Raw genomic sequence first — 9138 nt, forward strand, 5'->3', positions numbered from 1 at the left:
GTTTCATTTTAAAATTTTAGTTCTAGCCTTTAGGGCCCTACATGGTCAGGCTCCTCAATATTTATCTGACCTGCTGAAACCACATACATCTTCTCGAGCTTTAAGGTCATTAGATCAGAGACTGCTGGTGGTACCGCGCACTCGTTTTAAAACTCGTGGTGATCGGGCCTTTCAGACTGTGGCACCACGGCTGTGGAATTCTCTCCCACTGTCTCTTTGCTGCACGGACTCCATTGATTCTTTTAAGAAACAGCTGAAGACATTTTTATTTAGAAAAGCATTTGATTAATTTCTTCTTATGCTGTTTTTATAGTTTTATTGTTTTACATTGTTTTATTTACTGTTATATTGTTTTTATATTTCCATTTCCCGTGTTGTAAAGCACTTTGTGATTTTTATCTGTGAAAAGCGCTATATAAATAAATTTTACTTACTTACTTACAAATGACAATATAAAAACATCAATTCCAACATTCCCTCCTCTTTGTCATTTTGCAAAGCCTTTCAGTGTTATATTGCATCAGCATCGCGCCACTTATATTTTAACATTTTTAGCACATGCATCATTTTAAACACGTTTCGGCCATGCCATCCACGTCACCTTGCTGCAACAGAATATAGTTAGTAAAGGTGTAAATGTATGCCACGGTGGTCCAGACATCAACCAGGCTGTCCAGCCTTGTGGGCTGTCTCCTCCTGGTGCGTGTTCTGCCACATATCTCTGCAGAGCGGTTAAGTTCTGCAGTGCTTACACACTCCTTGTGATGCTGTTATCAGGTCCAATGTCAGTCGGTTCTGCAGTACCATTGTCCGTATGGCTTTCTGCTCCTTTGCTAGGGCTGTCCCAGGGGTTTTGGTCAGATTTATGTGTCTCAGTAGGGCGTATCGGTTGATCTCCACATGATCACGCACCTCTGCGACTCCGACATTTGGGACTAGGCTTTGGAAGAATTCGGAATTCTCGTGGCACTCCAGTATCCAGTATTGGTGAGGCCACATTTATCTCGCGTTTATTCTGGTTTCTTGGGTGGTTTTCCAGCCTATCCATGAAGAATATGTGGTCTGACAGTTTAACCAGGGTGCACAGCCCCCGCCCCATCCTGCTGGGAGTGAGAGAAAAGCTTTGTGTCCGCACACGAAGTACCAGTCGGCTAGGACTTGTGTTCCCTTCGGGGTCTGGGCCATGGATGAGCATCTGGTTAAGTTTTGTTGGTTGTCCTTAAGTGGGAACTGCCATGAGGTATTCCAAGATTTTCCTATCGTTGTACAGTAAGAATAGGTACAGTTACATAGTCGTCCTGGTAGCCATCCTACATTCGTTGAACCGTTTCCAGCAAGACAAACAGGAAAGGTTGTGTCTTTGAGGTGATTCAGTAGCACTAGATTGGGTAGTGGCTCCTGGACCTGTGGCCAACCCAACAGGTCATCATTCGAGACCCATTTCTCCGTTGTGCAGTTTTTCCAGCCTTGGATTGTGGAGCCATACGCGACCATGTTTAGTGGGGTCGAGAAGTCAGTGTTCTTCCTGTAAATCCAGGGTGTGTGGCCATTAGTTACTTTTTACAACATGATTTATCCCCTGAATAGGTAACAAAGCGATAGATCTTGCAGCCCAATTCTACTTTTTCTGCATAATCCATCATACAAAATGTAATCAAATAGAAAAGTCTCTTTTTAAAGCTTGTTTTATTAGTTTTAATCTTTTAACTTTATGCATCAAGCAAACATTAAATTATATGCAACATTCTCTGACTGGAAGAAATTTAAATCTATTTTCTGCACATTCCAGCATATAAAATAAAATAGTTTTTTGTGTTTACACTCACTCTTTCAAATAAATGCACGTAAAACACATCAGAAAATAAATAAAACCAAAGACTCAGCGGTCCTGTTGCTCTATTTTCACCTGTACAGCAGAAGTGGGGCAGGCAAAGGTTTGCCCTGGTGCAGGTGTGTCGTAGCGATCAGTGGAAGGATACGGCAGTTTCTCTGTGAATGTCACATTCCCGTGGCAGCGTATTTGGTGCTTGCTCGGACGTTTAGGGGTGTTTACGCTGTAAAAAGAGGTTTTCTTCCCACGCAGTGAGCAGCGGACGCTAATGTTTTTGTCACTTTTTATGGAATCAAACTCAAAGTAAGGTCAGTAATTCCACGCTTTAAACGCTGCACGCTCATACTCTCTCCCGCACTCGATATATTATCCATTTTTGATCTGCACACAGCTGTTGTCACGAACGTTGCACTCGCTTACGTCACTGTCACGACGCAAAAAAAAAATCACGGTTTTAGTAATGCAGTAACGCAGCGTGCTTACGGGAAAGTCACAGTAATCTAATTAACAAGTAACCCGTTACTGCCCATCTCTGGTTATATGCAACACACAACAGCCCACACAGGCCCCAGATTAAGAGTGTCTGCACACACTGACTTGGTGAGCTCAGGTAGAACAAATAACATGTTTCTAGCATCCCTCACAGCACTGCCTGTTACTGTAATCACCATTAAAAGCATTACACACAAGTAAACTTTGTAGCTGCTCCCATGCACCGCTGTTTGTCGTACAGTGAAAGGCAAATAAAAATGTACATATACCAATAAAACTGAGCCACTGATGTGGGGATGTTGGACTGCACACTGCATTATTATTAACGTATTAACACCTACACCATCATAATGTCTTGAGAGAGACTTTGTGTCAAAAAGTGATTTATGGTGTTGTGTTACTTTACTGCTCCAATGAAACAGGAAGAGCTTATTTTAAAGTATAGTTTTTGCTACTCTGTGATCTTGGGATGTCCTCTTAATATTCGAGCCATTTCTAGGGACAATAATATTTATGTTAGATTCTGTTTTAATTGAAGATTATGTATTGGAATTTCAGGAGCAGGGCCACGCCTCCAAACATGCTTCTTCCCGTCGTCATCTCTATAGGTTCCTCCAGTTCTGCAAGCTTTTCATTCTCGTTTACGTGCAAACAGGGTCCATTCTCGGCAAATACCTTTAAACACAGCTTATCTCTCAGGAGTAACATGATTTTACCGTGATGTTTTCCATCCTTCCTTTTGCTAAATGCTCAAGCAAGTTGGCACTGGGACGCCAGGTTATTCAGCAGCAAGCTTCCTACCACTGAACTGTCAGTTTCTCAGTGAAAACCAAAAAAAAGGGCACAGAGTTGCCAGTTCTCCTTCCCTCCACAGGAAAATGCAGTATGCTTCGGAGCCTCTCATCCCTCCTCTGCAGCATACGTCAGCACCTGGTTGCCAGGTTCTCAGCCACACATTCCTCTTCTGCTAAACTCCACAGCAAATGTTGCACCAAGTTGCCAGGTTCCCAGCCACTCTTCCCTCCTTCGCAAAATTGTGCAGGAAACCTCGGTACAGAGTTGCCAGGTTCCCAGCCTCTCATCCCTCCTCTGCTAAACTCTGCAGCAAACGTTGGCACTGGTTTGCCAGGTTCCTTTATCCCTCATTCGCAAAAGCAACAGCAAGCTTTTCTACCACCGGGTTGCCAGTTTCTCAGCATAGAGAAAATAAATAAATAAAGAAGGCACTGGGTTGCCAGGTTTTCCTTCATCCCCCATTTGCAACGCAGCATCTAGCTTCCCTACTACTGAACTGCCAGTTTCTCTGCATCTATCATTGCAAGCAGCGGGAAACCCTTCTAGCACTGGGGTGTCAGGTTCTTGCTATATCTGCCATTTGCAAACTGCAGCGATAAGCTTCTTAGTCCTGAGTTGCCAGTTCCTGTCCATCCATCATTGGAAAAGCAGTGGAGAATCCTTCAAGTTGGTTCCTTCTATAGCCATCATTCGTAATCACAGCAGCAAGCTTCTTCCAACACGTTGCCAGTTTCTCTACATCCATTATTGCAAAGCAGTGGTAAACCTCTTTGGCACCAAGCTACCAGGTTCTCTCTTTATCCCTCATTTGCAAATGCAGCAGCAAGCTTCTATCAACAAGTTGCCAGTCTCTCTACATTTACATCACAAAAGCAGCAGTGATACCTAGCACTGGGACACTAGGCTCCCTGTTTCCGTCATTTGCAATTGCAGCAGCAGGAGTAGTAATATACCTATACTTTTTTTGCCCCACCCCCCCACTTCCTCTTTCCCCCCTCCCCTATCCCCCTCCGCGTTCATGTGAGTGCATGTGCACGTGAACGGACTTTTTGCTCGTGCATGTGAGTTCAGGGGTCATATGAGTTTACATGTGTTTAATAGCGTTTTATTTAATGAAACCATTATGTGTTTTAATTAAACTCTTTTTAAAGGATTGTATAAGTCTCAGAGCTCTGTTATTTAGACATAGATGATTTAATTTAACTAGTTTAGGGGTATTTTACCTAGTTAGGAGCATTTTGCTTTTTCTTTAGTGCTATCCATCCATCCATTTATTCGCTTCCGCTTATCCTTTTCAGGGTCGCGGGGGACGCTGGAGCCTATCCCAGCTGTCATAGGGCGAGAGGCAGGGTACACCCTGGACAGGTCACCAGTCTGTCGCAGGGCCAACACACAGGGACAGACAACCATTCGCACTCACATTCACACCTAGTGTATTAACCTATCCCCACAAGCTGCATGTCTTTGGACGGTGGGAGGAAGCCGGAGTACCTGGAGGGAACCCACGCAAACACGGGGAGAACATGCAAACTCCACACAGAAAGACCCTGGCCTGATGTTGGAATTGAACTCAGGACCTTCTTGCTGTGCGGCAACAGTGCTAACCACCGTGCCACCGTGCTGCCTTTAGTGCTATTTAGGAGCAAATAGTTTTCAAACAGAGTGCCACAAATAACAGGTATCCCTTTAGAAATAAACTGTGATACTTCTAAAAACCGTGTATTCCCACACAGCATTTAATTTAGCTAGTTTAGGAAGATTTCACTTTTCTAATAGTTTCACAGGCTAATAGTTTTTAAACAGAATACCACAAACAACATGTATCCCTTTAGAAATAAACTGTGATACTTCTAAAAGCACATATTCACACCTAGCCACACTAGCACTGTATCAACCCCAATGTTCCTTTAATGCAACTAGCCCTATAATTATCTACTAGGCACAAACACACTGCAACAGTAAGACTTGTTGATTACACATGGATGATTTAACTACTTTAGGAGCATTTTACTTTTTTTCTTTAGCGCTCCGAAAAGACACAGAGGCTAATAGTTTTAAATAGAGCACCACAAACAACAACAGGTATTCCTTTAGAAATAAACTTTTCTTGTGTTACTTCTAAAAACTACAGATTCTTAACTCTGCAACAGTTAGACAGAGTGGGTTACAGTTAGGCCCCCAACAGTCAGCAAAACAAGTCATAAAACAATAGAGGCTCCCTTTATCAAGAGCATCCCAGCACACATCCCAACTGTAGTTCCATAGTTTCCACATTTTTTAATTACAAACAGTTTGACAGGGGATTTCTTTAAATCACCCCGCAATTCTTCAGCTGAGACACTTGAGTTAGAAAACACAAACACTGCAGTCGTCTTTACTCGCGAGGACAAGTGACAGAGCGCTCCTACACGTAAGAGACACTCACGGACTTGTGCTCTGTCACCGTCTGCTTTCTTTATTTATACAACAGGAATTAATACATTCGTTCAGTGACATGAGCATGTGCGTATGTGATTGTGTGTGTGTGTGTGTGTGTGTGTGCGAGGACAGAACTGCTTGTTCAGCTTCTTACTATCGCTGTGGAAAGCTTCAGATACAAATATCAGAACACGTTTCATAAAGAACAATCAGTTCTAAACAAGGAAAAGGTCATCATGCAGTATTCTATCATCAATAAACTTATATCACTAAAAGCTTATACTGACTACTCAGTACAATTTTCCATTGACACAGTTCCATTATCTTATCTTATCATGTCAGAGGTCAACTGAAACCATGTCCAACTGAACCTCCAAAGGTTTTTCACATCTTCTTACACCCCACACCTTTATCTCTACAGGCTGACAATTACACCTCCTACTGACTAACCAAACCTCCATAGTTTTTCCACCTTTCTCTTTGCAACCTGCTCTTCATATCTGCATCTCAGAGCCCAACTGAAACCAAGTCCACCTATATAAAAACACCCCATCAGACACACAGTATTTTCCTCAGCACTTCACAACTGCCGCAAGGTATATCGTTGTAACTTTTTATTTTTTCAGATCCCAGACACAGTGGTGTGAGGTAGTTAGCACACAATTTTGCCATGTAGAAAACATCGTTTGTTTGGAACACATCAGCAGAGGTAGAATTCATAGCTGTTCATAAGAGTTTAATTCCTAGATGTGCATTGAGCCGACTTTGCTACCCGCACAGAGCGTTTCTGACAGTCGGGCGCTGCTTATACAATAGAGAAAAGCAACAATACAGCGTGTTTCTCTGCTCCAAGAAATCCGAGGGCCTTTCACAAGGTAAGCATGTCTGTTATACCCAGGGCATAAATGTCTGTATGTCAGCGCTGATTATTCAAACCCTGTTTAAAATGTGACACATATGTTGTCCGAAAACATTTCCTCTAAATTTGCAAAGTTACTGATTTAAAAAATATATTTTCGAATTTTTAGTTGCATGTCAAACATATGATAGCTAAATTCACAAAGGTATAACCGTGCTAAATAAAAGAGGCCCAAGCACCAAAGCACTCTAATGCAATGAAATCCTCTTTATTGTAGAAACTGTCCCTAAGCTATTGTTGCTCATACTTACTGAGTTCCCTAGCTACTTCCTTACTATGTCAGTAAACTCTTTGAAAAGGAAGCTGTTGTAGATATAAGGAAACATCTTAATTGAAGCAAACTCTTTCTTTCTTGACATGTTTAATATGATTACTATCAGAGGAGAAAATGAACCTTGTGTAGTTTAAAAACGTTTTATTTAATCAAACTGTAATGTTGTTGAACTCTGACGGTGAAAAAAACAAAAAGCAGCCAAATTTTCATCTGAAAATGTTTAATTTTAGTAAAAACAATGCTCTGTAGTTTGATACTGTCGTTACAGACAAAGCAGATTGTTAGGTTTTGTATTGTTGATTGTCATTTATGCTTAGAAATATCTACTTATATAGGCTTAGAGTTTTATAATTAGTTGTAGATTGATAGAGGTTTGATCCTTAGTAGTCTGCAGAGACGTTGTGTGCATTCCAGAGTGCTCTGGCATTCACGCCCACATCCTGGGAGCATGGGAGAGGTCGTACCTTCTCTTATTGTTTTATGGTAGGATAAACGTAGCTATATCTGTTTTAGTCTAAGTGCCTTTTGTTTAGATGAACTGCTGGACTTCCAGACCAGCAGGTTTAGGGACGTCTTTATGGGGTCACACTCTGACCCCACACACACACACACACACACACACACTTACACAACGCACAGGCAAGGTACTCTTTGTTTGTATGTAGACGTCATATGTTAATGAACCTATGCATATTCATGTAACCTCAATAAAAGAGCAGTGTTACGGGGGAGCAGATGAGAGCAACTGGGGTCAAGCGAAGGAACGGCGTTTGTCCGGTTCTCTCCCGTGCACGAGAAACATAAAGAACTTTGCCTACTCGTGTCTTGCTTTGCTGTGTAATTAAATTGTCCTTAATGTTCCAGCGAATAGGTTTATGCTACAAACCTATCACAGACGTTTAAAGCCTTTGGATGCACATTTGAAATGCACTCATTCTCCTTATCAGCTGGAAACATTAAAGCCGTAAAATGACTTTTTCGAACGGATAAAAACTATTGAACAACAGCAATGTTGAGCCTGTTCCAAACTTTGAATGTACATGTGTTGAAGGTGCGGGTCTTGTTGAATTATTAATCATACTTTCTTTAATTTTTCGAGCCACAAAAACAACAACTTTTAATTTTCTTCTGCTTGAGTATCGGCCTCGGGTAGCTCTACTTATCATTGCTCAGTCAGTTGTCTGTTTGTGCTACTTTTTTCAAGGAGCAGTGGATTATTGGTAAGGGTGACTTTATGTGTTTAGTTACTTAAGTGGAAGTACTGTGGAAAGTTTTACCTTACATACATAGGGCTGACAGTACAGCTTCTGAGGTAACTGTTTACAAAATGTTATATTCTATCCACAAGTTCTTTGCAATTTTACATTGATAAACATTATCCTTAACACATTAGCCCATATAAAGTACTATGGCCATCACACTGTCATTTATAATTGTTTAAATAACTCGTGTCTTAAGTCCTTCCATCACAGAGAAAATAAAAAAAAAACATGGTTCACTTTTACATCACAAAATGTTAGAAATATAAGCCGTTCATAACAACCTGAAAGGCTGGGAGTTTAAAATGCAAACCGATGGAAGCAGCAGTAGAAGACTATAATGTCACAGAGCACACGGTGTCTATTATTGTGTAGACATTTATAAATAGGAGCTTAATAAAGACGCTTCATTTCTTAAGAAATAAACAGGTGGATGTTGCACCTGTGGCTAAACCACTGTACCCAAAAAATCTACTGTGTGTGAGGCTGTGTAAGTAAAGCTTGCCCTTCACACCCGCGTGTAACAAACCATCTGTTGGGGGTTGTGGATTTGACACCTCAGCATTGTGAAAGTGGGGAAACATGTTTCTGGCTGCACTGTAAGAAGTCATCTATAGAATCTACCCAATAAATCTGAGGTAACAATTTGCGTTGACTTTTTTGGGGTAGATTTAGTTCAATATATTGTGTGTAAAATAACTTCAATAAAAAGCTATGAAATACTTAATTAAATTGGGTAAAATTTACCCCATATTTATGTATACATTCAACACCTACTTACTCACTGAAATTAGGTAAAATTATCTCTTGTTTGCTAGTTGGTAATACCTGATAATTAGTAATAAAATTTAATTATTATCAGTTGATAAACATTACCTATTCATATAAGGTAAAATGTACCCCCCAAAAAAGATATTCAAATGGTTCCTCATCTCAATGTTTTTATTCCATAAAAATACAGAATAAAGTGCAACACAACGGCTAATGCAGACAACACTTTCAAAGGCCACTCAGTCCATTTTAAAAGCCAAAAGCACAGAAACTCTGCAAGGTTGTTTCTGTGCATGTACGTTATCAAACATATGGATAGATAGAACAGAACACTAACACCAACATGCAATAGTTTCTGTGCTTGCTGTCAGAAGAAAAA

At 40.8% G+C, this 9138-nt stretch overlaps 1 pseudogene; it reads right to left on the reverse strand.

Annotated features, from left to right (window-relative positions):
• Positions 1–536: 536 nt before the first annotated feature.
• LOC146386360 (syncytin-A-like) lies at positions 537–1248 on the reverse strand (annotated as a pseudogene).
• Between the last annotated feature and the right edge of the window lie 7890 nt (positions 1249–9138).

Source organism: Perissodus microlepis, chromosome 5 (assembly GCF_051167445.1).
Source record: "Perissodus microlepis isolate ML-2025 ecotype Zambia chromosome 5, ASM5116744v1, whole genome shotgun sequence".
NCBI lineage: Eukaryota > Metazoa > Chordata > Actinopteri > Cichliformes > Cichlidae > Perissodus > Perissodus microlepis.